Source organism: Puma concolor, chromosome F2 (assembly GCF_028749965.1).
Source record: "Puma concolor isolate L17-30 chromosome F2, mPumCon1.1.hap2, whole genome shotgun sequence".
NCBI lineage: Eukaryota > Metazoa > Chordata > Mammalia > Carnivora > Felidae > Puma > Puma concolor.
The window spans coordinates 13092963-13120574 of NC_141684.1; the positions used below are offsets into that span (position 1 = coordinate 13092963).

The 27612-nt window shown below is 45.6% G+C and overlaps 1 long non-coding RNA gene across 34 annotated transcripts in view; it reads right to left on the minus strand.

Moving 5' to 3' along the window:
- LOC147571837 (uncharacterized) overlaps positions 1–27612 on the minus strand; it is a 372786-nt gene that overhangs the window by 16751 nt on the left and 328423 nt on the right. For 28 of the 34 annotated variants that reach the window (XR_015246968.1, XR_015246995.1, XR_015246998.1 and 25 more), the window contains 5 exons: positions 22248–22358; positions 8157–8318; positions 3295–5760; positions 2865–3016; positions 1320–2247 (listed from right to left, as the gene is read on the minus strand). This is a non-coding gene — a long non-coding RNA (uncharacterized LOC147571837). The remainder of the gene's footprint in view (positions 1–1319; positions 2248–2864; positions 3017–3294; positions 5761–8156; positions 8319–22247; positions 22359–27612) is intronic. The other 6 variants (XR_015246972.1, XR_015246974.1, XR_015246976.1 and 3 more) reach the window with 6 other exon arrangements.

Below are 27612 nucleotides of genomic sequence, written 5' to 3' on the forward strand. Positions count from 1 at the left end.
AAGCTTTGGAGCGTATTACTCTATATTCTCTATCTCAGGGGTCAGCAACCATAGTTTGTGGACTAAATCCCTCAAGCCACTTGCTTTTGTATAGCCAGAGGGCTAGGGAAGAGTTTATACATTTTAAAATAATTTGGGGAAATCAAAACAATAACGGTGTTTTACGACACATAAAAAGGTTATGAAATCAAATTTCAGGATCCATAAATAAAATCTCCTTAACATACAGCATTCATTCACCTATTATAATACTTTCCAGGGATGCCTGGGTGGCCCAGTCGGTTAAGCATCCGACTTCAGCTCAGGTCATGATCTCACACTCCGTGAGTTCGAGCCCCGCGTTGGGCTCTGTGCTGACAGCTCAGAGCCTGAAGCCTGCTTCCGATTCTGTGTCTCCCCCCCTCTCTGCCCCTCCCCTGCTCATTCTCTGTCTCTGTCTCAAAAATAAATAAAAACATTAAAAAAAATTTATAATACCTTCCACCACAGGGATATCAGGCTGCATAACAACATACCGTAGACCAGGTGGCTCAAACAAATATATATATATATATATATATATATATATATATATATATATATATATTTCTTACAGTTCTGGAGCCCAGAAGTTCAAGATCAAGGTGCTGCCAGATCCACTGTCTAGTGAGAACCCTCTTCCTGTTTCACAGACAGCTGTCTATTCATTGTGTCCCCAAAAGGTAAAGAGCAGAGATAGATCTAGTCTCTCTCTCTTCCTTTAGGGACACTAATCCCATTGTAGGGGCTCCACCCGCACGACCTCCTCTAAACCGAATTGCCTTCCAATGACCTCAATTCCAAATGCCATCACATGGGGTGGGGGCAGGGTCTCAACACATGAGTTTTGGAGAGACACAAATCTGCCCACAGAGTGCAGTAGCTGCAACGGAGACCATATGGCCAGCAAACCCTCACATAGTTGCTATCTGGTCCTTTACAGGAAAACTCCACTTGACCGCTGCTCTATGTTTTTAACAGCCCTATGAGTGTTCCCCCCTGTTTTGCCATTTTACAGGTGAGGAGACTGGAGCACCAAGAATGACTTGTTCTAGTTGACTGTCACACAGCTAGGAAGTGGGTTCAGGATCTGCACTGCCCAGACAGTCAGACTCCAGAAGGTTCACTCTCATACTCTATATAACACTGTCTTCCTAATATTCTGGGCTTCCCCTCAAAGCCGCCACTCAGAACCCCCTGAATGAATTTCAAGTTGAAGCCCCATTGCCTCTAAGAAGAACTTCTCCTCTACCCCAGCCTCTATTTCTCTGTTTTCCTTACCAGATTTCCATGTCACTTACTGTCAGTTCCATTCTTGGCTCACAGTCACGTGCGTGCCTGTCCCTCTCCCAACAAATGAGAAGACTGCCGAGAACAGGCAGGTGCCTTCGCCCTTACACCCTGGCCCTCAGCGCAGTGCCTGACTTGTAACGAGCTCAGAAAATGTGGGCTGATTGAAAAAATGTGACTTGGTAAACAAGGGTGATCTCTGTACCCTCTACTGAGGTTAACTCACTTACAACAGGGATTAAAACCTTCACCCTCCTATGTGAAAATGATGCCAGGGCCCAGTGGTTCATTATTAGAGATTCCCTGCATTGGTTGAAAATGAAAATAAAGACATTATTTATTGACAAATAAGCAATTGACAAAGGTGTGTGAACCAGCCCATGGATGGGGACTCACTGCTTTGGGGTTATTTGGACATGCCATTTTCAGGTGTTCACTCTCACTGCGTCCTTCCAGTTGCTAGCTGGGTCATTCCACTTATCTCTTCAAGAGCCTTTATTGACATACCAGTAGCTACAGAATCAAATCCAGTTTCCTTGGCTGGACATTCAGAGTCCTCATGGGTTTGATCCCAACTAACTTTCTGTGACAGTTACTCTAAATTCTTGATCAGATATATTGTTTACATCTGTTTTGAGCCATTCTTTAGCTGTCGTTTCTTCCCGGAATTTCTTTTGAGGAGAACTCTTCCGTGTCATCATTTTGGCTAGTTTTCTGTCCCTTAGGTGTTTTAAAAGCTTGTTATGTGTCCCGTACCTGCGAGCACTACTATATTAAAGAGGGGTCACGCACTGCCTAGGGCTCGGCCCCTCAGGAGGTGGTTTTCAGAGTGTGTTCCGTGCTCTCTGCTGTTGTGACTCTGGTTCCTTTATCTCCGTGCTTGTAGTGATGTTTTGGACCCTCCACCAGGTGTGCTTTGATGTGTTCATCAAAGTAGCCCTGGAAAAAAAAAATTAAAAAGAAAAAAAAGAATGAAAAAAAAATTGTGGGTGGTGGTGGTGGGCAAGAGGCCTTATCCCATACAAAGAGAGAAATGACAGGGACGGGGAAAAAGAAAAGAAAAGAAAACTGACCAGACATTGAAACTACATATCTTAATACAGAGAGAGAGAGAAAGAGAGAGAGAGGGAGGGAGGAAAATAAAGAAGGAGATATAGAACAGGTGTAAAGAGAATAGATTAGGGGCGCCTGGGTGGCACAGTCGGTTAAGCGTCCGACTTCAGCCAGCTCACGATCTCGCGGTCCGTGAGTTCGAGCCCCGCGTCGGGCTCTGGGCTGATGGCTCAGAGCCTGGAGCCTGTTTCCGATTCTGTGTCTCCCTCTCTCTCTGCCCCTCCCCCGTTCATGCTCTGTCTCTCTCTGTCCCAAAAATAAATAAACGTTGAAAAAAAAATTTAAAAAAGAGAATAGATTAAATATGTTTGCTTAAACAAATCAACAAAACAACGCCCCACAACCAGAATAACCAGACTAGAGAAGGGAAGGGGGGAAAAGTATATATATGTACATATATGTATAATAGGAATTGTCCAAGAATTAAATCAGAAAATGCAAACCCGCTGGGTGCCTTGGATCCAGTGGCAGCTCTGGTCTGGAGGGGCTGTCTGATTGGTCAGTATCGATCTCAGGTAGATACACAGTTCCCAGGCGCGGGGAGGGGGTCCCCCTCCACCGTGCCCCCGCTGTTGTTCCCTGAAGCCCCACCTTGCTGGTGATGGGGAGAAAAATGTCAAGACCCCAGTCTCTCCTCCCAGGACCATGTGTCCCAAACCACTCTGTTCAAGCGGTCCTTTTTTCCCCACCCCCTCCTTAGTCTCCTGCACTCTTTCTGGGGCTCCTCATCTGGGATTCAGACCCAGATGTCTTAAAGGGTCCCGCTCCCCGCATCCCACCCAGTTCCTGGGAAGTGCTGTTCCACCCCACAGATAAATGGCCTTCTGGCTGGCGGGCGCAGGCAGGGTTTTTGTCCTTTGAACGGATATATACCTTCTTCCCACAGCACTCCAGGGAGGGGATCGCTTTCTCCCACTGTGGACTGCACCTCTGAGCTAGGTACTGAGCCCGGGGCTGGCTCCCCTCCTCCGCAGGTGCACACACAGGGCAGCTGGGGCCCCAGTCGGGAGAAAGCCTGCAGTTAGAGATTGGCTCTTTCTCCATTTTGTTTTTTTCCTGACCCCCAGTCTGTGGTTTTTCACTTGTCCAAATACAGTCCTACACTTGCACAACCTCTCTTTCTCTTCCCTCTGTCCGCAGAAGGGAATCCCTCCCCTTCCTACGGGTGGTGCCTATGCCCGTTTTCTCTCTCCCAGTTCCCAATCACGCACCTATTGGCCCACCAGGTTGTCCCCATGGGCTCCTGGAGACGTCTCTGTCACTCTGAAGTCCGGACTCTTGGAATTCCAAGTCCTCTGGCCTCAACGCTACTGTGTTTGAGGGACCAGGGAACTTGGGGTCCCCCTACTTCTCTGCCGTGTTGGATTCCCCTCTCAACTAACTTTCGAGCTACGTCTTTCCCTCTGTTTCCCCACATCCCAGTCTGCTCAACATTTTCCAAAACACTATTCCTATTCATCCTATAATGATGCTGTCTTGCACCCCAGGTGTCCATCCATCAATACCTTCAAACACCTAATGCCATGTTGAAATGCCACCTCTTTGAGGACGTGGAGTATACCTCAGTCATCTCCACTTGTCTCATAGTGATTAGCCCAGTAGCTGCACACACAGTAAGTGCTCAACACTGGCCTGTTTGCTGCTATGTTCCAATCCTTTATCCATCTACCTGTTCTCGCCTGGATCCTTTGTGACTAGATATGGACAGGGGACTTTCAGGAGGGCGGGGAAAGGAGCAAAGTCTAATGAGTTATGTATTATGTATTACATTATGTGTTACACATTCCTCAGGCCCATTCGTTCATTACCTGTCATTTGTTCAGCATCTCCAATGTGCTGGACACTATGCCCAGAACTTTACATTTATTATCACTCTGTCATTTACATTTCAACGAGATAGATACTATTATTGGCTTGATTAGTCAAAAAAAGAAACCTGGGCTCACATAGGTGGTGCAATTTGCCCAAGATCACACAGCTGATTTGTGTCTAATCATAGAACAAAACCTATGGTCTTTCCATTATATGTCATCACCCTAAGACAAAGACCCTGACACCAAGGAGCTCTCAGACATGAAGAAGGTTTGACTCTTATAGCCTGTTCACTAATTTATTGGTCCATTTATTCCACAAATACCACATCAGGCATCAGCAATACAGTATGAACAGGCGATGGTGGATGGGTAAAGATAGGAAAAACATGAAATCAAAGAAAACCCAAGAAATGAAAACAACTCATTGAAAAGATAAAACAAAGGAAGCACATGTAACTCAGTCACATAAATTTTTTTTAATTGTCAAATGAGGAACTCTACAAACCTGGGTGGGGTTTTCAACATGATTGGTCTAGCTGAAACAGAGGGGGAAGTGAAAGTCAAAGAAGGGAATGGAACATTGATTTGGGGTGCAAAATCTATACTATCACAAATGTTCTGGTTTGTTTTTCAAAGTCCTTACGATGTGTTCTCAAGAAGGAAATGTCTCACAGTTAGCTGGGTAGCCATGAAAATGTACTGCTCACGTCTCCTGAGATGGGAAACATAGTTGACTGAATGTCCCAGTGCTGGATCTGCCACTGTGTTCATGCCAAGGTCACACCTCCCACAGGCTGCTCCCTGCCAATGACTAAGCATGACGAGGGTATAAGCCCAGGCTCATTTCTCTGGGGCACGGAACTGCTCTCATAGGCAATTTGGTCTCTGTCCAAACACTGGATCTTAGAAATGTACTTCAGTTTCAGACTCTTTCTTCCTGGTCTCCTTCCTTCCTCCTCTCCTTTCACAGGTGTGAGACCCACATCAGGGTCTAAAGTCTCTCCCTGCCTCCCCCTACTTCCTCCCTCTTTCTCTTCACAGGTGTTTCCTCCAATGACCCTCTTAGGCATCTAACCCTGTCTTAGTGTGTACTTCTCAGAGGACCCAAACTTCTACACTAGTCCATTCAGAGCTCCCGGTGGTCAAGTAAGAAATGTTTTTAAATATATCCTTTTGCATTTGGTTTGGATTTATGTGGAGAGTTGGAAAGAACTGGTCATAGAAGAACAATCGTTCTCATGCTCCTGGACCCAAGAGAGTTCCAGCATCTTAAAGAACTCTCCTCTGAGACCATAGTAAGTAACCATAATAATAATTACAATGAAATAATTTCATCTTTTACTTGCAATAACCATCTAAATGCTGTGGGTGGGTATTTAAATGCTCGTGTTAGAGAGCAGGAGGCCCGGAATGGTGAGGAGGCTTGCCTGAAGTGACAATGGCTTTGTGGGTGCACAGGTCTAGAGAAGCCTGACATCCCTCTTCTCAATGCTGCCACAGCACATGCTCCTGGTTTCACACCCAACTGCAAGACAGAACCCATTAAGAATCAATTCAATATGAAGCGACCCTTTAGGGTGACATGATTCAACCCAAAGACCTTCATTTCCACAAAATAAGCATCAAATTCGATGGGCATTTTTTAACCACCCTTAACTGACTGGTCAGAGTCATTCTCAGCAACATGAAGCGCCCCCCCCCCCCACCTCACACATTCTAATCGCAGCACCTGGCACCATGCCAAGAATACAAACAGTGCATCACAACAATTGGCTGGCTGTTGTTGGATGGACTGACTTTGGGTTTTCCCAAACGGCATAGTCTTGTTTTCAAAGATGACAACTACAGCCGTCTTTGTAAAACGTGCGTGTCATTTCAGTGGCAAACTGATGACGACAGCATGTGACAGATAGCATTTATTGCACCCCTTTCTTTGTGCAGTGTCTGTGCCAGAACCACCCTCAATTATTATCCCATTTTGTAGATGAGAAAATTGAGGCTTGGATCTATTAAGCAACTTGCCCAGTATGTCATAGCTAATAAGTGATAGAGATCAGGTGCCGCCCAGAATGAAGAACCACTCGTCATCCTGTCTCCTTCCCAGAGATATGCCAGAATTGAGCACAAAGTCCCCACCTTGGTCCAATAATGGTGTGAAACAAGACTGAAATCATGAATAATCCAGAATGATCACTCTTTAAAGAAATATTTCCCAGTGCTTCATTCAAACTAGATTTCAAAAGTGATAGGAAGGGTGTGCATTAGACCTTTTGGGCTGTGAGCTAAGTGGAAAGAGGTTTATAATTATCTCATTACATACTTGATAACAAATGCTTCCAAGATGCTTGCTGCATTCCACACCATTTCTCTTTGATATTTTCCACAGCTCGCTGTCATTTTACTGACACTCTAATAGAAGAGTTTGAACACCCATAGGAAATTGCCCAGAGAAAGGAATGAAGGGAATCGGACTTTGATGGTTCCCTGTCTTGCTGAGGACAGGCCTGGTCACAGCTGAGCAGTCAGTCCTTGATTACACCACCAGCCTCCCCTCCCCTGTTCTCTCCTTGACCACACTGGCCAACGCATATCAAAGGCGGAAAATGGACGGTGGGATGAACCATATTCATCTTTTACCGTGCAACCAAGTTTAGGAAGAGTCATCTGCATGGACAAGAATAGTTCCAGGACTGCCTCTCTCAGACTCAGAGAAATAAGGAAAACAAAAAGAATAAATAGGGGAAAAGGCAAGGAGAGGACATTCTAGTCATTATTTCTTCACGTATTACTTACTCATCCCCCAACAAAACCATACTGAGTGCCTATTTTAGGTCAGGCACTGAGTTAGGAACTGGTCAACTAAATAGACGTGAGAAGGAAATGACAAAAAAGATATGGCAGACTCTCCCTGCCCGTGAGCATGCCGCTTCTTTCCTAGTTCCAGCCACAGTAGATGAATCATCGTTCTTCTCAGCCAATCATGGTTACCACACCCCCTTTGGGAGCAATTAGTTTAGGGTCAGATGAGTGACACATTTCTGGCCAATGGCACATAAAGAGAAGTTTGCAAGGGGCCTTCTGGAGAAGATTTCCTTCCCCAGCACAAAGGAAGTAAAGGAGGGGGCCCTTTTTGCCACCTGCTTTCTTTCATCCTGCATGAAAAGATGTCCTGAAAAGACATGATGCTTAGAGCAGAGGCAGCCACATTGCAACCATGAGGAGAGTCATCACCGAAACTCCAAGGATGGGAGAACACAAAGATGTGCGGAACGTGGGTCTGCAATGTCACATCAAGGTGATATGCATCAGAATCCAACAAACGTGTGATCAGTTCAAGTAGGCTTAACCCTTCGTAGGATTTGTGGAGTGTCTTGTTTTATTAATAATTACAAATAAAGAGAGAGTTAGTCCAGCTCTATTTTGTACCAGGCAATGGGCAAGGTGCCCTTTACAACATCTTTTTTCATCAGCACAAGAGAGGCACGCTGATGCTCACAGGGGTAAGATATGGCAGCCACTTCATATCCACCCCACCCAGCTCCGATCTGTAATTCCCTCTCCTCCTATTAATAGCACCTCAATTTTCCTGTGGGTGGTACCTGAGGAACCATCAGCTGTGGTGTCTTGGCCCCCTCTCACATACCTGATACATAGCAAAGCTTAAAAAATCTACTGTTTTCTCTAAAGCACACTTGTCTTATTCTCTTGACCCCATTAGATATATAGCTACATCGATATCAATATCGATATTGATGTTGACATTGATATCGATATAGATATATTGGGATCAATATAGATAGAGATAGATAGATGATGGCTAGATCTGCTCTTCTCTCAAGGCTTGACCAAATTTAAAAAAAAAAAAAAAAAGACTATCTCTAATATCTCTTGCAGGAAACAACATATTTTAAAAACATTTACCATAAAAGTAAGGTTCTTCTTAGGAGACAAGTGAAGTTCCGGTCTTCCAAATGCTGATTTTTCTCACCACAGACTAGCTTCGTGTACGTGGAGAAGGTGCACCATTACCAGGAAACAAAGAGTCGGAGAGAAAATATACGGTAGGTCTCTTACCGCTCACACCTGTTGGAGAGGTATTATAAACAAATACAGACTCTGAGAATAAGGTTTCCCTGAAAGTACACTGTCACTGCCAGGAAACTATTGCTTATCTTTAACACGGAGAAGAAATCAAAGGAGAAGCCTTGCCTAGAAAGTTCAGAAATATTTGCAGTCGGTTGATATGACTTAGCACAAGCCTTTACGTTGACACTGCTCAGACCGTATAGTATAGGGGTCAGCAAACTACAACCTGAGGGCCAAAATATGGCCTGTCACCTGTTTTTGTGAATAAAGTTTTATTAGAACACAGACACACCCATTTGTTTATATATCATCTATGGTTGTTTTCACACAATAACAGAGTTGAATTGGTGGCAGGGATCATCTCTTCCACAAAGCCTAAAATATTTACGATCTGGCCCCTTACAGGAAAAGATTGCTGGGGGCTGGCCTTGCCTAATAATATCAGCAATTATTATCAGTTATTGAACATCTACATTTACCACCAGCGTTGGTTCTCAGAACGTCTGAAGTAGGTACCTCGTCCCATTTTTCCACAAAAAGAAGGAAAACGAAGCTGAGGAATTTTTAGTAACTCGCCAAAGTAACAGAGTCAGAACAAGGATTCAAACCCAGGCATGCACACTCATTTCTGGATATTATTTATGCAGCTGCTATGGGCAGGCCATCCACTAAGTACAAGCAACACAATGGCAATCAACACTGTGCAATCTTTGTCTCATGGAGCTTACCGTGGAGGGAGAGAGGTTGTTGTTAAACAGATAACCACATAACCACATATATTAGATATGATGAGTAGTTGTGCTAGAAAACACTGTGAGACACAAGATTAGGGAACTGGAGGGAGAAGGACGGGTGGTCAAGTTAAGATGGGAAGGGGTCCCTTAGGTTGGGCTCCCAAGAGAGCAAACCCAGCAGTAAATCTCACTTGCTAATGCTTTCTTGGGCGAGGCAGTCTAGGGCAGCAAGAGAAAAGGACAAGAGGAAGTGAAGGAACGAGGAAAAGCACGTGCAAGGTGGTGTTTTACAGAGCTGGCACCAGCCTTGCAAGAAAATAGAGCTGATGGCTCAGATGGATGAGCCATCTGGGACACCGTGTCTTGGAGAGCCCATCCGGGAGAAGGAACAGAGAGAGATTTATCTGCTGGCCCCTTCCCATCTCCTGTTTTCCCCGAGGAGAGCTGAGACAGCCTGAGGTGTTAGGAGGCTAGAGGATGCACAGGAGATTGGGTTCCCCATCAAGCGAGTTGCCGCAGCACAGAAGGTCATATAAGGCTGACAAAGTCCAGGAGACCCACAAAGAGAGTCCATCAGGCATCTTCTTTGAGGAAGTGATGTTTCTACTGAAACTTGAGAAATGAGTGAATGAATGGGAGAAAACTTCATTCAAGCTGAGAAGAAAGGAAGTGCAAAGGCCCTGAGGCAGGAGAGAATTGGCATATTTGAGAAGCAGAAGAAGACTTTGGGGTGCTCAGGAGTTATACTCCACAGGTCCATGCCCTTGCTCCACCATTTACTAGCTGTGTAACCTGGGGAAGTTTCTGAACATGTCTGAGCTTCTCTTTTTTACCTATAAAAGGGAGATCATAAGGATTAAACAACATCATACATGCACACTTAACACAGTTTTTGGCTCATAAAACTCATAAAAGGCAAACAATATCGGTCATTATCCTTATTATTTTTTAAGTTTATTTAATTATTTTGAGAGAGAGAAAGAGAACACATGTGTGTGTGTGAATTGGAGAGGGGCAGAGAAAGAGGGAGAGAGAAAATCCCAAAAAGACTCTGGGCTGTCAGCACTGTACCCAACACAGGGCTCGAACCCGTGAACCATGAGATCATGACTTGAGTCAAAATCAAGAGGCAGAGTCTCAACCGACTGAGCCACCCAGGTGTCCCATCTTTATCATTATTACTATTATTATTTTCATTATTATTATTCCTGGTGTTATTACTTACCCTGACCTACTGAATTAAAATAGCTGAGGAAGGGCCCTTGAATTGCATGCTTAAAAAAAATCCCTGTAATAATTTGGATTACAGACCAGTCTTCTGTAAAAGGATTATGCTTTCACATCCTTGCCACACAGGGCCAGTCGATTTTCCTACTCTCCTGTCAGATTCGGCTCACTGAGTTGCTCTGGCCTGTGGACTATGGGCCACATGGCTGCAAACGTGTAAGGTGACCGCATACCTAAAAAGTCGGTCTCTTGCATTCCTGCCTTCTGTCAGAACAGCACACTGCACATAGGGGCTGCTCCTTCCTATGCAATCACAGACCAAGAAGACTAATGGAACTGACCCTTAGTCAACCCACAGCCTGAAGCACAACTAATGCTGAGCTGTGGGCATCTTGCGACGTAAATGGAAAATAAATCTTCATTTTTATAAGCCACTGAGATCTGGGGGCAAGGTTCTTTGTTACGCAGCAAAACTGATTGATACAGTCTCTAGTGATTCTTTTACACGTGAAATTACGGCAATATAAAACACTGAGTCTGTGCTCTAGGTTCTTAAGGGAGCCTCTCTTTTGCAGGGACAGATGTCCAGCAGACATTCGGCTAGACACAAGCGTGTATTGGGGTGGAGTGTGGAAGATGGCAGTATCAGAATTGGCTCCACTAGCTGATGTTGAGAAATACCCAAAGCGAACATGAAGGCATTGGCTCAAATCTCTCCGTGAGCTCTGTAAGGGGGCAACCCCTTCCTGGCCTTAACACACACCCCACCTTCTGCATGTTCCATTTGGGTGACTTCTGTTCCCTTCCAGGCATATTGAGATGGGCATTTTCATATTCTGCTGATAGCAGAGGTGTGGGGGTGGGGGTGTGTTGACAAGATCACAACTCCCAGGGTGTTTTTTTTCCAGACCTCACTTGGCCTTTATGCCACAGGAATAAAGTTGATCCCAAAGCAACTCCAACCCCTTGAAAATCCTTGTAAACTACCTTTGCCATATGCACTTCTCTAAGAACCAACTTAATAACAACACTCATATTCATACAATTTCAACAAAATATATGTTAGAAATAAGACCTCTTTTCTGCTGTCACGAACGCCTGCTGTCCCCTTTGGAGAAGCAGCATCACATAGTGGTTAAGAGGGAAAATTCTGTCATTAGAATGCTTGCATTTAAATCCTGCTTGCCATGGGGCGCCTGGGTGGCGCAGTCGGTTAAGCGTCCGACTTCAGCCAGGTCACGATCTCGCGGTCCGTGAGTTCGAGCCCCGCGTCAGGCTCTGGGCTGATGGCTCGGAGCCTGGAGCCTGTTTCTGATTCTGTGTCTCCCTCTCTCTCTGCCCCTCCCCCGTTCATGCTCTGTCTCTCTCTGTCCCAAAAATAAATAAACGTTGAAAAAAAAATTAAAAAAAAAAAATAAATAAAATAAATCCTGCTTGCCAGCTGCGTGACCCGGGACAAGTTACTCAACCTCTCTGTGTCTGCATTTTCTCATTTGTAAATGGGGATTGTAACAGTAGTTCTACTTGACGGTTATGTTGAGCATTATTTGAGTAAATACACATAAAACACTGAGACTGATGCCTGGCGTATAGCGAACTGCTCAAACAAATGTTAGCTTTTCCTATTATTTTATGAATGAGCTCAAGCATCTTGGTCACATGGGCAGAGGTAGAGCGAGAGATTATATAGAGTCCAACCTCCTTCTCTCAATGCTAGAGATGGCCTGGGTGCCGGCACGTTGCCCCGCCTCTGGGGACCCACCACAGCTTTCCCTCTCACCCCGTTGTTCTGGTGTAGGCTGTGGGCGTTCTTATGGACAGAAGTGAGCTGCCGCTGAAAACTGGGATGCAAGTCTGCATGGCAATGTCCAGGGAACCAGAGCGAGGAAGGGAGGGAAGGGGAAGAGAAAGGACAGGGCCTAAGGGCCATTCTGAGTGGGGTCAGGGCTGCACTGAGGGGTGGGAGCACCCTGGACAGGGGAATGACTTGGGAACTTTCAAAGAGATGTTCTTATTTCATCATCCACTACGTACTGGAAAAAGAGATAAGGTGATCCATTGGTAGCAGCCTCAGCACCCCCTACATCCTCTCAAACAATTCAGCTCTAGGGGCGACTGGGTGGCTCGGTTGGTTGGGCGTCCAACTTCGGCTCAGGTCGTGATCTCATGGTTGGTGAGTTCGAGCCTCACATCAGGCTCTGTGCTGACAGCTTGGAGCCTGGAGCCTGCTTCCGATTCTGTGTCTCCTTCCCTCTCTGCCCCTCCCCTGCTCACACTCTCTCTCTCTCTCAAATATAAATAAACATTAAAAAAAAAAAAAGAATTCAGCTCTGGCCCAGACTTGCATATCTTCCTGACATTAACCACCATCCCTGGGAAGCAAATTAATGGGGAATTATTTCCACACTCCCAACTGTGGTGCACATTTATTGAGCACCTATTATGAGCCAGGCAATCTGCTAAGGGTTTTACATACATTAACTCCCTTAGAATTTCCCTCAAATCCTGTGAGGCCAGAATTCTGAGGATTCTCGTTTTGTAGATGAGGATCCAATCTCTGAGAGGTTAAATAAACTGTGTAGGGTCACCGGCAAAGCCAGGAATCAAAGTCAAGTTCAGCTGTGCTACCCTGTTTTGTGTGGTACCACTTTAGAGCATTTACAGCCCAGTAAATGGTGACGATGATGGCCAAGATGAGGAGATAGTCCTGGGTTCCCAGAACATGATGTCTCCCTGTCTCCTCTCTGCCCCTCTCTGAATCCCTCCCTTCATATTTCCTCCCTCCTGGAACCACCAGCCCTGCTGTCCTTTTTATTCTTCCCTCACTCCAGGTTATCTGGTCAGGAGAAGGTTGTGACCATTACTGGGAAGAGCTTCTCATGATCCAGAGGGAGTTACTGAAACGTCTATGACTCACCATGCTCTGGGGAGACACAGTGGTAGAATGCCCTGTAAGGAGTCAGGGGCTTGACTTTGAGTCCATCACTTGTCACTAGTTCCAGGGCCTTGGCCAAGTCACTTGACTTCAGTGATCCTTAGTGGATCAATGACACGTGTCCTACAAACACACTGTATTCTTGGAAGGTAGCTGTGAGGTCACCCCATCCCCCCTTCTCTTCCCATCAAATCCCCTCTCTGGAGCGATTTTTGCCTTGGCTCTATTCCCTCAGGTGTGGTCCACAATCCAAAACAACAGCCCATCCTGGAAAGCCATCTTCCCAAGTCTACGTTCACCTGGCACCTACAGTACTCTGAGTCCTTTCTCCCTTAGAGGACAGCAGTTCAGCATAGTCACGGGGTTCTCAGATGGGAGTGTATATCAGGATACATGGAAGGCTGCTACAACCCCGGAGGGCCGGGCCCCACCTCCAGAGTTTCTGATTCAGTATCCCTAACACATTGCTGGTTGATGTCAATGCTGGTCGGAGGACCTCTTTGAGAACAACTTAATATTCGACAAGGATTTTCAGAGTCAGGAGTAAGTGCTCAGACTACCTCAAGTTAATTCCCAGCTCTTCTGCTTTCTGGCTATGCAAGCTTCGACAAGTCAATCTCGGTAAGCCTCAGTCTTTTCATCTGTAAGTGGATATGACAATGATGTGTACTTCCTAAGATTATTGCAAGGAAGGGCGAGCTCCTGCTGAGGGCCTTCAGCCTTCTGCCTGACACTTCATAAGTGCTCTGTTTGTGAGTTGTCAAAATTCAAGGGGTTCTAAGGCCCCTTGGGTCATTGAACCCATCTTCTCACTCTGAGTCACTCTTCAACCCCAAGAAACGACATCTAGTGTCACTACTGAATGTGTCTCTATCCCAGGAGCTGCCCAGAAATGAAGGCAAGCTTCAGAGCAAACCAGTAATTAGATAATGACAACAAGCCAAACACACTGAATTGCGGGCGGGTGGCGTGGAAAAGGTCAGTCTTCTCAGATCCTCACTGTAGGGAAAAAGTTCAGGACATGGCATCAGATGGTCTGAATTTGGATCCAGGCTCTCCCGGGTTGGGGCTGGGTAAGCTTAAACAGGTTCAATGTAATCTCTGAGGCTCAGTTTCCTCATCTGTTCAGTGGGGACAATAATGAGCTGCCAGTTTGTTTCATAAGCTGAGATTCTCCTAGTTGTGAGAAACCCAGCAGCTACCTAAATATTTGTGTCCCTTCCTGCTCCAGGCAATTCAGGTGCCACTGCTGATAACCCCCCTGGTTGTACTACCATCTGGACTCTTACTTAGAGAACACTCATTTCTGAGAAAGGCCAGGACACTCCACTCTATCAGCTTTCCCTGGCCTCAGCCTACCCATGTTTCCAGGGAACACCACTGGCCTATGTACCCAACCACACGGGTCACACCAAAAAACTAATGTTCAGCAAAGGCTGGGAGCAGCCACGGTCAGCTACAGCCATAAAACCCACAGGACACAAGATTCATGATAATGTGTTCACTTTCCTTCCTCTTCTCTTTCCTCCAAGAAGTCAATTTCACCAGTCACTGGACATGCTTTGAAAGACCTCAGAAAATCCCACAGGAAAGCACCAAAGATTGTTTTTATCATTTTGTTCCATTTCTCCTGTTTGCTTAGTAATCCTGGTAAACAACTTTGTGCAAACAGAAACCTTTTTCATTCGATTGAGTTCTTGCCTGGGGCACTGTTGCCTCAATCTTAAGGTTTGGGGGTAGGTGGAGAAAGTACTTTGGATTTAAACTTCCTGATAAGTGGGCACATAACAAAATGAAAGAACACCGGCCATTTATTTATTTATCCAACCCCCTTGAGGGGGTTGGATATGAGTGACTTTCTAAGCTTCCATATGGATGTTCTATTTTTTTTTTTAATTTTTTTAACATTTTTATTTATTTTTGAGATAGAGACAGAGCATGAATGGGGGAGGGGCAGATAGAGAGGGAGACACAGAATCAGAAGCAGGCTCCAGGCTCTGAGCCATCAGCCCAGAGCCCGACGTGGGGCTTGAACTCACGGACCGCGAGATGGTGACCTGAGCTGAAGTCGGACGCTTAACCGACTGAGCCACCCAGGCGCCCCTGGATGTTCTATTTTTTATGACCATTATTAATACTATCATCATCTTTGTCATCATCACCAACAGAGGCTTGGCCCAGAAACACAAGTTGTATTTGTTGAGTGTGAATTCGTCTGGAAGTTCAGTGTCCTTAGTCCAAGTTCACCTGGTCGGTCATAGCCCGAAGCCCCAGAGAAAAGAGAACCTGGCAGCGTTGGGGTCCAGAAGGAGACATCAGCAGAGCTTGCGGACCTGGTCTGAACCAGGTACTCTGAATGGGCACCTTACAAAGACTCAGAGCTTTGCCAGTTAGGAGTTGCCACACTGCCCCACTGACCCTCACTGAGTTACCACCCCCAGTGCCATTCAGTGACTCGGTGTAGGGCATCGTGTCAACACCATTAGTGGAGATGATAATCAATCTTTAAGCTACAGTCTCATAGCTTCTCTCTAGAAGTTCTCTTACCTCCCGAGATTTTTCACACAATCCCTGCTCTTTACATCCTCTGTCCAGGCACCTGGCTTTTCTTTCCTGTTCCCGTGCATGGCACGGACTGGCATTCCGTACAGTTCCAATTAATTCTTTGTTTTGTTTGATTTCTAGCCCATGGCCAGCAACTCCCTGGGTTTTTACTCTCAGTTGCTCAAGTAAATAAGCCAAATGTTAATTTATTGCTCTTTGATCATGACTAAATGCAGAGATGGTGTAACCAGAAATACTAACGTTTGTCCAGGCCTCCCTGGTAGCACAGTAACGGCACTGGGTTTGGGTGTGCTTTGGTTTCGCGGGGCAAAGGGATGCCCCCTTCTCTAGCGTCCATCATCTCACTGGATTCTCCCAAACGGCCTGGCAAAATTGACAGGATGGGAATTATTATCTGCATTTTGCAGATGAGGAAACCAGGCTCAGAATGATTAAATAAGTTGCCCAAGGCCACAGAGCTCAAAAGTAGCTAACTGCAGCTAAAACTTACTCAACCTGACTCCCAGTTCAACAAAACTGTTGTGAGTGTCTCCATCCCCCATTGGGTCATCATGTGGGATAATAATAATTTTATATGATATCTTTTCACAGACATTTTCTGGGTTATCCAGAGTGCATTCTATGGGACGGCAGTTGTGTGAAATACTCCATAAGAAAACATGCTGTGGCCAAATATGTTTGCAATATGCTGTCTACTCTATTCTATTCTTGGAGATTCAGCATATTGATTAGCATTTTCATAAATGAAAGCCTCTGAGAAGTTCTCCTGTATAAGACCTGGACAAAGTTATGACCCCAAATTGTCTGAACATATTTGATCGTGAGGAGGCAAGAGTGGAAGCATGGAGATCATGTCCCAGCAATGCACCCAAGAGACTGGGGGTGTGTGGACAAAGAGGGATGGCACCAACTGGTGAGACATATTTCAGATGCAGAGCCAACCAGATTTGCTGGTGGAGGATGCAGGGTATAAGAAAATCAGAGGAGGTAAGGATAGCCCAGGGATGTGAGGCTCCAGCAACTGTATGAATACAGTGGCCACCTCCTTATAGAAGCTCTCCCTGGACTAAAAGCTCCACCCTATCATGGCGGCCTCTTACAGCATCCCATCCCTGGGCTTTGGTGATTGCAGTTTTCATTTTATCTTTGTAGATGAGATCACTGGCAATGGCAGAGCTTTTAACTGTTTCCTCACTACCCTTATCTCCAGTGTCTAGCACATTATAGTCAACAAATCTTTGCTAAATAAATGAATGGACAGAGACTCGCATGCGGTAGTCACTTAGCAAATTGTAGCTACCATACTATTAGTCAACCTAGTACACAAGCATTAATAATAAAGCTAGTCAATTAGTATGCGGGGGGGGGGGGGGCTGGAGGGAAGTGGAGGGGCATGACTGTTAACTGGTTGGAGGACCCCATTCTAATCTGAGCCTCATCCTTCTGTCCCTGGACTTAGGGTAAGACCCTTCCTCTCTCCAAGTCCAGTTCTTCTGACTCCATCCAACAAGAGGTTGGACAATAGGATTCCCATCAACCTGCACCTTGCTGCCCATGAGTTTATGTGGAAGCCATGGACAAGGCTGCGTTCTTGAGAATGTGTAGCACAGGACAGCCCAACACAGACCAGGTCTGATCAAATGCTCCGCCATCTAGCCCAGCTTAAGTCCTGCAGGCACCCAGAGAAGGGGACTGCAGTAGTAGCTAGAGTCACCAAGAAGGCTTGCTGGAGGTTCTTCTTTCTCCTTCCAAGAGTCTGAAGTAACAGATGAATATGGTGACATTTGTTGGAGAAAACAAACAAGCAAACAAACATTCTTCTGGTTTGTCTTACTCTCAGTCCAATTGGCAAGGCTTGCCCCTCTCCTGCCTCCAAAAAAGGACCATTGAGCAAAAGCCACTTCCTCTACTATACCTCACTCTGAACCTAGCTTTGTATATCTGAGATAGTCTTTCTTTTCTCTTCCACTTAGGAATACACAAAAGTACATTTCCCATCTGGACCTGTTTCGAGCCATTCTCCCTCAAGGCTGATCTTACGTTCCTGGTTGTGGACAGCTTGCCTGACCATGGCCTCACCACAAAGCATGGAATGGGTCCCCAAAGTTTGACCAGCTCTATGATATCTCTCTCAGGGAGGGCTCCTGAGCAAATGATTTTCAGTTTCAGTTCATTTGTTTTTGTTTTCCATTTGGTTGCCCAGGGCAAACATCTACCCTGAGAGTTTCTCCCCTGGGACCATCTGTGCTATCATTGCTTGCCTCAGAGCAGATGTGTAAGGGGTCCCCCAGTGCTGAGGCCCTGCTTGCCTCTTTTGTTCCCCAGAAGAGGTCACTACGTGATTAAGAAAAATGGTAGCTTGGCCCCAGCCCCTAGCCATCCCCCCGCCCCGCCACTGCCAATCAATGCAGTCCTCAGCCATTAATAACCAGACCCCACAAAGCCACCCAGTCCTTCCTAATATTCTCACCATTGATTTTATTATCACTGTTATTGTGAAAAATATTCATAGCACTACGTGGTGATCATCACCACATCAGTCTTGCTTTACAAAGATGCCGGCATGACAATCATTTTATTTCTGCCCCAGACTGCCCCTCCAGCTGCTACCTAGCCTAGTTTAGAGGGAAGAAGACTGAAGGACGAAGAGCTAAACTGGGTGACATAAAGAGAATCAGCAGCCAAGGTGGGATGAGAACCGATGTCTCCTGAAAACAAGTTCTGATGTTGAAAGAAAAGGTGCAGAGTTTCACTGGCTGAGCCACCCTTCCTAGGCAGGAGTGAAGGATTGAAACATGGTAACAATTCAAGGTGAGCAGTGCCACTCTGCAAAGGCAGAAGCAGGGGTGATGTGAAAGCCAGTGGCTTAGCTAGAGGGCAGCTCAACCTTCTTTCTGTTTTCAGGGTTCAGAAAGTAAACCGTGGAAACCAAGCGACAAGGATGAGTGGGGCAGAAGAACCCACTCAGCCACCATGGGGGTGGGACTGAAGATCAGCCTAGTGCACTGTGGAGTCTTGGTCACTGAAAGAAGTACGTGAGACACACAGAATGTCATTCTCAGTTCTCGGTTTCATATTATGTATGGAGAAAAACTGGAGATGTTGGGGGGGCGGTGGTCAGATAGTGACTTCCTGGAAGCTTATGAGGCTCACAGCAACAGGACCTTAGAATACAAGAACCCCAGTGGTCTGGATGATTAAGGAGGAGGAAACTCAACAGCGATATCATAAGAAGAAGGAAGAACACAGCCGAACACACCATCAAAGCTGCCATCATTGTTGTGAATGAATTCTAAGTGACCGTTCAGCTTTGGACATACACTCAGACTTAAAAACCCAAAAGCAGAAGTCATACCACCAGGATCCCAAGCCTGAGAAGCCAGGTTGCAGAAACATCCAACTGGCCAAGCCAAGACATTTGCTCAGCTCTGGCAGCCTAGGGATGAGGGCTGAGTCTAAGCTGTCTGACGTCTGTGGTAGGTAGAGGCCACTACTCTCCAACAAGACTACAAAAAAAAAAAAAAAAGAGGGGCACGTGGGTGGCTCACTTGGTTGAGTGTCCAACTTCAGTTAAGGTCATGATCTCACAGTTCATGGGTTCGAGCCCCAGGTTGGGCTCTGTGCTGGCAGCCCGGAGCCTGCAGCCTGATTCGGATTCTGTGTCTCCTTCTCTCTCTGCCCCTCCCCTGCTCACGCTCTGTCTCTCTGTCTCTCAAAAATAAATAAACATTTAAAAAAATGACTACAAAACAGAAGAGATCCTATACCAGCAGGGAAGGCTGGATATGGCCAGCTCCCAAAATGAAATCTATGGGAGCCTACCACACATGGGATTGATACGCATCCTTATAAATCCAATGGTTCCTGCAAAGAGGATGTGGACTACTCTAGCATCTATGGTGAATATCAATCACATCAATGATTAAATAAGCATTTAGTATGAATTGAGCAGTACAATGAGTGCTCTATATGTATATTATCATATTTATTTTTTGCAACTGCCCCTGCAAGAGGTTTTATGTATTCTATCTTACAGAAGAGAAACCCGAGACTCAGAGAGGCAAGACAGCTTTTCCAGGGTTTCTCAGCTTACAGTCAGAATTGTAAGTCAGATCTAGATACCTAGGCAAAGCATCAGCTTTTTTTCTTTTAAACAGTAGAAACTACCTAATGCTACTAGCCCCTGTGACCCTGTATTTCCATAGCAAGAGGACTTTGAAGAGGGATGAAGGAATGATGGGAGCCAGGTTGGAGAGGACACCATAGATAAGGAAGGGTCTGAACCAAGTTGGCATCTGAAGTCATCCCCAAAAAAGAGAGGGAAGCAATCGGCTACTGGCATAATTCTAACAGTGCATTAGTTCCAGTTTTTATGTTTTGTTACATGGCTCAAACAACAAACAGACAAGTGTTTGTTGAGCAGGACACTGTGATATGAGGTCCTGTGGATGATGCAAGAACAAATGAGTCAAGATGTTTCTATGTTTTCATTCAACCACCTCGAAATCTTACTGTCTTCCTAGATGCTTGAAAAGCTACACAGCCATTTGAATTATATGGCCTCAGATATTAAGTGACAAGGGTCCCAAGGAGGCACAGTCTGAATATTCCACAGGGGAATTAACATCTGGGCTCAGCACTGAACCTTAGGTTGGAATAAATAAAATAGAGACAAGAGAGCATTCCTGGAAGGGGGAAGGACATCTGCAAAGCTAAGGAGGAGATCGGCCCAGCTAACGTGGAGAGCTGATGTAGGTTGTGAGACAGAGAGAATCAAAAAGCAGGTTGAAACAGTTTTACCCAGGGATTTTGAACTCTAGGTTAAGGGGCTTGATATTTACATTAATAGAGATGCGAATCTGAGGGAGGTATTTGAGCGAGTTAGGCACATGTCCAGCACCCACTAGAGTTGGTGGAAACTGTCAGATACATGAAACATGTTTGCTAAGTGAATGAATAAATATTATGTATAGGTTAGGCTGGCAAGGAAAGAACAAATCAAGGACACCAGTTAGGAGCTTATCCCATTAGCAGTCTGGGCAATACAGATTGAAATAGAAAAGCCACAGAAAGCTTGGACAATGAAAAGGACATTCTAAAAGGAAAAGAAGATGATTCTAATGCCCACATTATTTCCTGATTGGTAGTTTGCACCAAGAACAGAGGGACACAATCTTCTAATAACCTCCAAATTCAAAAATCCATAAATCTACCAGAGCAGCTAAAGACGCTATATGCTTGTCTGGAAGTAGAGATTAAGTCAGGAGAAACAACAGAAGAGTTTTTATTTTTATTTTTTAATTTTTTTTAATGTTTATTTATTTTTGAGACAGAGAGAGACAGAGCATGAACAGGGGAGGGTCAGAGAGAGAGGGAGACACAGAATCTGAAACAGGCTCCGGGCTCCGAGCTGTCAGCACAGAGCCCAATGCGGGGCTCGAACCCATGGACCGTGAGATCATAACCTGGGCCGAAGTCGGACGCTCAACCTACTGAGCCACCCAGGCGCCCACAGAAGACTTTTTAAAACAGAAAGTAAAAATCTAAAAAACTGAGCCATGTTAAGCTTTGGAGCCAATGTTTCATCTTTTTGCTAGCTGGTTCATTGATACTCGATTTAACCTGTGGTGAATGAACAAACACAGCAAAGCAGGTCTCATTGTGTCCATTTTGCAGATGGGAAAAGTGAGGCTCAGAGAAGCCAAACATCTCACAGTGACTTGACTCTAGGTAATCTGATTCCAAGTCCTATTTGTTTTTTGTTCATTGTTGTTTTCTATCCTCCCATAAGGCAGAACAAAAGATGAGGAAAACAGAAAGAGAAATATAGAGAAAAATGAAAACCTAGTAAGTCCCACTGCTAGATGGATGCCCCAAGAAATATATGATGGGGCTGCATGAATCTCTACTAAACTTTTCTCTTTGCCATAAGTATGAACACTCCCATGTTTACCTAAAAGAATTAGCCGTGAATAATAACCCATTTTCTCTCCTGACAGTGTATATTTTCTTTTTAATGCAGAGACACTGCATATATGTAATTGGTATTTTTTAACAAGCCTGTGTTAGGTCAGTAAATGCCTTGACTTCTCCATTTCCCTCCCTGCATCATCACTTACAAATTCCAGCAGATGCCAGGGAGTTCTCACCCAAGCCAATAAGCCCCAGAATTAAATAAAGCTACACCCTTCTCCCCAAACAAGATCTTACCACTGGGAACAATTCACTTAGTTTCAGCCATTTGGTTTCTTGACAAGAGCCAAAAAGTGCTGAGATCCCTCCCTGGAAGGATCAGAAACCTAGAAGAGGTCATATATGGCATATTCCTTGTGCTTAGCATCCTTCTTCATGACACAGGACCTACCAAGGGCATGACAGAGGTGTCATAGAAGCTTTACAGGGCACAGAGGAGTCCCAAGACTCTGAGCCACGGTCGCCTTCGTAAAGATCGGCGGTTGCACCCACCTGTCTCGTAAAGCTTCAACACAGAGGTCGGCCAGATTCCTTTCCGTGTCTTGGGAAGCCTCAACAAGTTATGCTTCCTCATGATGATTCATTCAGACCCGCTGAGTTCCTCTGACAAGGGAGGAAGGATTTCGAGTCAGCCTTCAGCATAACTAGTAACTTCTTCGAGACTGTCACCTGAAGGCTGTGTTTGAGTTTTAAGACACAACAGCTGGTGACATCCCACTAAAAACCCACACCTCTTCACCTGCACCACCTTCTGCCTTTTCTCTGGTCCCCTGCCAACACCACCACCTCGCCTTGTTTCCTAAGAAAAATGGCTTCTTTCTGAAACCACAACCCAGTGTCACTGGGATGTATGAAAACTCCTACGGACAGGAGCTGCTCCCACCATATGGGGGCATCTAAGTGGCACCCATGGGTGAAGATGGTACAAAGACATTGTTCCCCTCAGCTCTCTGGGCAACTAAAGCCCCCATGGGAGTTGGCTTCCAGCAGATTCTTCTGTTTGCCCTCTGCCCTTGCTGATGTGTGCCTAAATTATCCTTCCTTATACGTGCCAAGAAGTTTTTTTTTTTTTTTTAATGGAAAGCTGTTCTAGATTATTTGGGGATCGACTTGGTAAAGGCTTTTAAAGGACAACTAGGCAGAATTTATCAAATGCCTCAAAAAGTGCATGCCCTTTAAACAGAAATGCCACTACCAATGACTTATTCTATGCTAACAATTAGATGTGAAACTGGAAAAGTATAGGGATATTCATCACAGTGTTGTTTACAATGAGGAAACATTAGAAACAATTTATATGTCTACAAATAGGGGTTTTGTTAAGGTCATTATGGAATAATCATATTATATAATAGCAGGTATTCAAAATGGTGTAAAAATCATTTCATTGATCTGGCAGGAAATTTATAATATATTATGAAGTACAGAAAAGAAGATAAAAAAACAGTTGTTAGAGTAGTATTATGTTTTTGTTCAAAAATAAAACATTACTATGGTGATATGTCCATAAACGTGTATATTACTAATATAATAAAATCCCGTGGCATGAGGTATTGGGATGGCTTGGTGTATAATTGCTATCATGGTGGTAGGATTGCCTTAAAATTTGGCAGTTCTTCAATTCTTTTTTTTTTTTTTTTAATGTTTATTTGTTTTTGAGAGAGACAGAGACGGAGCATGAGCAGGGGAGGGGCAGAGAGAGCGGGAGACATAGAATCCAAAGCAGGCTCCAGGCTCCGAGCTGTCAGCATAGAGCCCGACGTGGGGCTCGAACTCACAAATCGTGAGATCATGACCTGAGCCAAAATCGGACATTTAACCAACTGAGCCACCCAGGTGCCCCAAAAACTTGGCATTTCTAAAATTAGGCAGGGGCGATTCAGTAGGTTAAGTGTCCGACTTCAGCTCAGGTCGTGATCTTGAGGTTTGTGGGTTCAAGCCCAGCGTAGGGCTCTGTGCTGACAACTCAGAACCTGGAGCCTGTTTCTGATTCTGTGTCTCCCTCTCTGCCCCTGCCCTGGTCACACACACTCCCTCTCTCTCAAAAATAAACATAAACATAAACATAATAATAATAATAAAGTTAGGCAAAGGTGAAGCCTTGAGAGTAAGGGAGAAGATATTTTTCGAAGTGGAAAATCCTTCCTGTGGTCAGTCCCTCAAGAGAAAGGGTGTGTATCTTAGCAATTAAGCATTAAAAAAGAGAGAGAGAGATTTTCTTCCTGGGTCTTTTGTTCCCTGGTAATCTTCTCAAAAGTGTATGAGATCTGTAATTCTTAACAGTGAACTAGTCAGGGAAGGAGATGTCAAGGTCAAAGCTGAATACTGGGTCACTTTCTTTGTGCAATCCCTTAGGAAGTGATCAAATCTTTCTATATTTTGATCTGTTTGGGGGAGCTAATAATAACGATAGTCATAACTACCATTTGGGGGCCAGATACTTTGTATCCATTATCTCCAATCCCCCCCTCCCCCCGCCCCCCCCCCCCCCCCCCCCCCCCGCCACAGTTGCCAAGATGGACGGGATCATTTTCACATTGCAGGAAGAAACAGCTAACAATCCTGAGCATTTATGCTAAGTCAGACGCTCCCCTAAGATCTCTGCTTAGACTCTCAACCTCAAGAACCCCACTTTAGTGTTGAGGAAGCGGGCAAGGACCTGGAAAGAAATGACCTTGACCTTCCCAAGGTCACACAGCTTGTTCATGGGGGGATGGGACTCAGATTCAGGTGGTTTGACCCTAGAGATTCTAACTACTAAGATCTACTCCCAAATGACAGAAACACGGGAAGGTGGGGGGGGGGGGGCGGAGCACCTCAGGGCCAAAGTGTTAAATCAGCAAGCGTAACACTGGAGGACAGTGTGATGGTGGCAGAAGGATCAAAAGGGAAGTCGCCCTCCCCAGACGGAAAGTCAAATCTCCCAGGGACAGACAGATGCTGACATGGCCGGCTGTGTCCTCTGACACCATGTGGCCCCCAGTCTCTTTGTCCAATGCTAACTTCAGGCAAACTGCATTCCATTTGATTGAGAGAGGTGGCATGTTTTAGTAACATCAAGAAGAAACTCAGCTCTCCCTGTGAAATGTGTCCGTTTGGTTATTTGATACGTGTTGTGGACCCAGGCATAGGTCACAGTGCTATGTTACAAGGCTAAGGTACTCCCAGCTTCATGGTAAACATATTAACAGTCTTAATTACGGACTGTGGCAGACGTGTGAACAAGGGCTCGCAGAAACAGAGAGCAGCGCTGTTGGCTCTGTCGGGGAGAGGCGGGCTATGCCAGGCAAAGCCCACGGACACCCATGGCTTTGTCACAGGCTGCCAGGCGTCACTCTGCATGCTCTCAGGCTCTCCCACGGGGCTCCACGGGGCAGGAAGCACTTGGCCTTACTCTTGGAACAAGCAAAGGCGTTTGAAGCAAAACTCTCTAAGGGGATCCTCTGAGACCTAAGACAGGCAGTCCCGGCAGCCATCATCAGCTGTCTTTCTCTCCCGGCCTATCGCAACGGTGACAATAGCTGAGGTGACTGAAGGGAATCAGATGAATCTGACCATACATACACTGAGGCTGCCTTCGGACCCAGCATAATAAAGTTCTCCCCCTCACTTTATGTTTCGCCTCTTCTAGAAGCTCTTTCAGCTGGATATATATGCCCAAACACACACACACACACACACACACACACACACACACACACACGCCCCACACACATACACTCATGCACGTGCCCAAATTCTCCTGAAGCAAATATTATTTTTAAATATTTGAGGGCAGTGACCTGCGGGTCTATTGAACTTGAATTACTGCAGCAGCAATTTCCCTTTCAAGCCAAGCTCACAATCGAGTCAATACCTACGGCCCAGATGCTGTATCACTAAGCAAGAATTTCATGTGGATTATGTCAAAGTGAGCCCAGCACGCAACTGATCCATAATCGTGCTTGCTAAGAGCATTTAGCCTTGCGGCTCCAGCCACTCTGCTGCCTGCCTCAGACTTGTGTCAGGGGCTAATGGCAGCAAAAAAGAGGCAGTGCCATTCAGCTTAATTGGGCAATCATTAGGACTTCCTCCAGTAAAGGAAGGAAGCAGGAAAGCGGCAGCTGACCCCCACCCCCCGACCCCAGGCTGTTTAGGGGTCTTGTGCCCATGGACTACCTCACACAGGATAAATTTATCTGAAGTTGCCTAACTTCCCAGGCTGATCTAATTAGTAAACACCTTCAAAGGGATCAAGCTGACTTTGGAGACAAAGTCTAGCACATACCGCAAAGGTGGGCAAATAAATATTTAAAGGGCACATCTGTGTAGGTGGAGCGGGGAGGGGAGGACAGATTAGACACAGATAACAGTTCACTCTGGGAGCTCTGTTGTGTAACTGTCCTTGTCCTTGCCCCTCCACTGGCCAAACGTGCCCCTTCCCCAGGGCTTCTGCGGGATCTGGCTCACTAGACACTCAGCCACCCAGTCTCCAGGAAGCACCCTCCTGAGACCTGATCATAGTGCTGGTCACTCACTACCATAATCGTTTTGGATGTTAGCATTGAACTCGACCCGCTTAAATGACTGCTGGAGCTAACGGTTGTTCTTATTTTTATTCCATCCAGCAATGATTGAAACAAAAGGACTGACTCTCCATGGAGGGCATTCTGGCAACACCAGCGGTTATCGGCACACCTCTGCGGAAGACCCACCCTGTGTCCAGCATTCCCTGACTCTTCGCGCTTTTGCTGTGGTTTGCACCCAATTATCACGTAGCTCCCCACCACCCAGCTCAAGAACAGCAGCTAACAAAAGCTCATGGTGCACAAAGGAACCATAATCGCTCCACTTCCCCCATTAACACTCTGGAAGGACCTGGGACAGAAACATTATCATAACTGGATTTAAGCCCAGGAGCCATACTTGGAATTGAAGTTCGGTTCTCTGGAGTGGATCAGATAGGTAGACCAACGTAAGCTTCTTAATATGCTTCATTGCACTCGTTGGGGGGAAACTGCGGTTGGTGTTGGGAGATACCATTCTCAGAACGAGAGCCATGTGCCACACGTTGAGTGGTACCTGTTCATTATCTCACTTCACCTTCCTTGCAAACCTGCAAACGAGGCATTATTGTCCTCATTTCACAGAAAGTAGCTGAGGCGTCAGTACATGCATTGAGCTACACACACTCCCATCTGTTCTGTTTTGTGTTTAGCATTTATTGGTTTGGTTTTGGTTTCTCTGCTGTACCAGGTATACGTTGATCATTCAGCAAAAATTATAAAATACTTGACGGTAAGATCCTTGTCTATTCTCTTCCCACGGTATTCACAATGCAGAGCTGAGCGTTGGACCCATGTTCATTCATTCACTCACTCATTCATTCATCCATTCACTCAATACATATTTATCAGATGTTAGGGATACAGCTGTTGAGTGAAACCAAAAAGATACTTGTTGTCACGAAGCTTACATGTTAGCTGAGAGAGACCATCAATCAATAAATAAGCAAGCTGGTGAAGGAAGGAAAGAAGGAAGGAAGGAAGGAAGGAAGGAAGGAAGGAAGGAAGGAAGGAAAGAAGGGAGGGAGGGAGGAAGGAAGGAAGGAAGAAAAGGAGGGAGTGAGGGAGGAAGGAAGGAAGGAAGGAAGGGAGGGAGGGAGGGAAGGAAGGGAGGGAAGGAAGGAAGATAATTATCCAAAAGTCATGAACATCATGCAGAGAATTGGGATTGAAAGACACAATGAAGAGAGGCAGGGTGGTGCCATGGATTGGTCACTCGGCACGTGATTCTCAAAAGAGGTGACCTGTGATTGGAATAACAAGAAGGCGGAAGCCACAGAAGACCAAGGGAAAGTGATTGTAGCCAAAGGGAC